We start from the raw sequence: 4060 nt of genomic DNA, 5'->3' as shown, positions 1-4060 counted from the left end.
TGCGCTTCGAAAAGGCATCAAAACGGCTGACATAGCCATGTTTCTCCTTAAACATCTGGGCCAATTCGTCATCGGTGATATCCAGGCCATGTAAACGTTTGCAGTGTAATTTGATGCTATTAAAGGGAAAAATAAAATTTTAAACATTTTGAAATTGAAAATTAAAAATTTACTTACTCCTTTCGCAGAACATACGATTTCGAACATAGTTTACATTTATATGGCTTCCCTGTGTGACGATATTGATGGATTTCCATGGCAAATTTCGAGGAGCAGCTATAGGGGCAATATTTACATTTCAATGAAATGCTCTTCTTTTGTTCCCCTCCTGCTTTTAGGGAATGCCTTACCACCTCCAATCCATTCGATTGGAATACATATTTATGTATCCTCTGCATGTGTATCTGCAGCTCAGCATTATTGATATAATTTTTCGAACATAAATGGCATTGGTGATAACGTTCATTATGGCGCCTCCGATGCACCGCCAAATACGAAGCATTCATGAATACCTTATGACAAATTTCACATTCATGACGAACATCCACCGAATGGACCGAATTTAGGTGACGTTCATATTTGAATACCGTGTAAAATTTCAATTTACAAAATGTACAGCAAATGGGTTCATTTAATTTGCAGCAACGTTCATGGGCAGCCAAACCGGATCTACGGTGGAACATTTTTCCTTAAAAGGAGTGAGGATAGATATTTGAAAATTAAATTTTTGAAACATAATTTTTCAATATTACTTTACCACAATTTTCACAACAATGATCATTGGGCATACAGGGCACCGTCTCCTGATTGTTGTGCGCCAAGGAGAAATGTATTTTCAGTGAGGTCTTTTCCATGAACTGCCGATAGCAGGATGGACAATTGAAGAGGGTTACAAACAATTCTGAAAATACGTAAGGTAATTAAATTTTGTATTTAATAAGTAAATAAAATATTTTTTTAATTTATTTACTTTTATCTTCTTCAGGTGCATCGTGTTCCATATTAAGATGCTGATTCATCTCAATTTGGGTATGGGTTTGAAAATCACATTCGATGCATTTCAGAGTTATCTCTAAAGGGGGAAAATATATTTTGGAGTTATATATAAATCTGAACCGATTTCAACAAAACTTCAAAGACATCAAACTGGATCTAATTCAGTACGCTATGCAAAATTTTGTCTCAATCGGACAAATATATATGGGAGCTATGTATAAATCTGAATCGATTTCAACAAAACTTCGCAAACATCAATCTGGACCTAATTCAATACGCTGTGCCAAATGTTGTTTCAATCGGCCTAACTTTGGGTCTTTGGTGGACCATTTATCAAAAAATCGGACGAAACTATATATGGGAGCTATATCTAAATCTGAACCGATTTCAACCAAACTTCACAAACATGAAACTGGACTTAATTCAGTACGCTGTGCAAAATTTGGTCTCAATCGGACAAATATTGAGTGTTTAATGCACCATTTACTTAAAATCGGACGAAAAAATATATGGGAACTATATCTAAATCTAAGCCTATTTCAACAAAAATTCACAGATATAAAACAGGACTTACTTCAGTACGCTGTGCAAAATTTTGTCTGAATCGGACAAACCTTGGGAGTTTGGTGCACCATTTACCTAAAATCGAAAACCGAACCGATTAACCGAACCGATTTTCTCGAAACTTATCACACATCATTCTAGACTCAATTCAGGGCGTTATGACAAATTTCGTGCAAATTTAAAGATATATAGGGACTGTGGTACACCATTTACATTAAATCGGACAAAAATATATATGGGAGCTATATATAAATCTGAACCGATTTTCACGAAACTTATTACACATCATTCTGGACTCAATTCAGTACGCTGTGCAAAATTTGGTAGCAATCGGACAAATATTAGGAGTTTGGTACACCATTTACCTAAAATCGGACGACACTATATATGGGAGCTATAAGTAAATCTGAACCGATTTTCATAAAACTTAGCAAACATCACTCTAGACTCAATTCAATACGCTATGCCATATTGGGTGCAAATCGAAAGATATATATGGACATTGGTGCAACATTTATATTAAATCGGACAAAAATATATATGAGAGCTATATCTAAATCTGCATCGATTTTTCCTTAACACACATCATTCAAGACTCAATTCAATACGCTATGCCAAATTTCGCGCAAATCGAATCGTCTCTCTAAATGATCTGTGCCAAATTTCATCTCATTCGGATATTAAATGCGACCTGTACTTTGTATGTTGGGCTCATTTCTCTCCATAACCTCAAATTCCCTTTTAAGAACCTGTATCCGTGCGACCATCAAATTTCATACATATCCGCTAGTGTTTACCATAATATTACCATCCAGTATTTCCACCTCGGCCGATATGGCCAGTACTATCAAAGAAAAAGAAAAATTCATAAAAAAATAATTTGCAATACCCAAATCCCAACTCACACTCCTTGGTTCGATATAGACGATTTTCCAAATCCTCTTGTTTGTGTATCCTTTTGTAATGTTTACACAGACTTTCAATGAAACAGGTATAGAAATTACACATTTTACACTTGAAGGGTATTAATTCTGAAAAAAAAAAATAAAAATTTTGAAATTTGGTTTTCATTTTTTCAAAATTTCAGTACTCTACGTTGATGCACATGCTGGGTGTGTTTTATCAGCAATTCATGGTACTCAAAGGCATCCTCACAATAACGACACTTAAATGGCTTCAATTTTGGTATTATTTGATGACACTGCTCCGTTTTAAAAATAGGGTCTGAAAATAAATGAATTAAAAATATAAAAAAAAAATATCACAAAAAAAAGAATTAAAATGATTTTCAAATTAAAAAAAGTCCTGAATATGTCTTCTTTACTTACCCACTTCCATATTATCTCTCTCGCCCATCTCGTTATCTTTGATTTTCTCCACATTCGTTTTCCAGCCCATTTCACAATTCCATTTTAATTCAATTTTAATTTTTCCATCACCATCAATATCATGCATTTTCACTTGATTATTATTAATGTCCCGACGTTCATCAAATTCCTGCTTTACACTTCCACTACTTGCCATAGGAAGACCATATACCATACTCGAATTCCCCATTATTGTCTTTTCCGCAATAAATTTCTCTTCATATTCTCTTTGCCTTTCCATGGACATTAACATAAAATGATAGCTAATCTGCAAGGCTTTACTGCAGCGCAAACAAATCTCTTTGGAATAATTCACACATTTCTTTTGACCATCACCGCCTCCAGCACCCGCTGCACCACCTGCAACGTAATGGAACAGAGTATTGTAATAATAATTCAGAGTTTTATTATCCTTATGCGGCGACTCGGTGAAAAGTGAGATCAATTGGCGATCAGTGGCCAGGCAACAACGGCAGCAATTCGGAAACATTTTTTAAATTACTATTTTTTTATTTTTGTTATTTTTATTAATTTATTATGATTTTTTTATTGGCGGTGTAGCTACCAAAGATCAAAGCTATTGCCTTCTAAATGACATGTGTTTAATAAGATCCCTTCATTTCTAACTGTTCTTTAAAAGAAAACATCAAAAAAAGTCATAGAAACACAATGACAAAAAATAAAGCATACTTTTAGGCGATTGTATTAAGACAAGAGTACTTGCTTTAATCACTAAACGTTTACGCCTTGTTATGTTTTAAAAAATTCTAAGCCTTGATTTTTTTTAAATAAAGTTAAGCCTTGAAAAAAATATTTTAGAGTGTCCAAGACTTAAAAAAATATTGTTTAAAAAATGTAAGCTTTAAAAATTATTTTGAACAAAATATATAAAAATCAGTAAGGAAAGTAGTAAAGTCGGACGGGGCCGACTATGTGATACCATTCACCACTTTGGGTATATTCAACAGATGAATCCTAACAGACGTTGAAGGACCATTTACACGAAAATGGATCCATAAACATGTCATTCTGCAATCTATACTAAATTTTTCATTTGGTCAGATATAGGGTTGTTTCTTACAATGGGATAAAATGGGAAATCGATTTAAAGAATATATATATATATATATATA

Source organism: Musca vetustissima, unplaced genomic scaffold, assembly GCF_032173495.1.
Source record: "Musca vetustissima isolate MV318-11 ecotype Yass unplaced genomic scaffold, APGP_CSIRO_Mvet_v1 utg42608, whole genome shotgun sequence".
NCBI lineage: Eukaryota > Metazoa > Arthropoda > Insecta > Diptera > Muscidae > Musca > Musca vetustissima.
Note: the sequence above shows the minus strand (reverse complement) of the source record.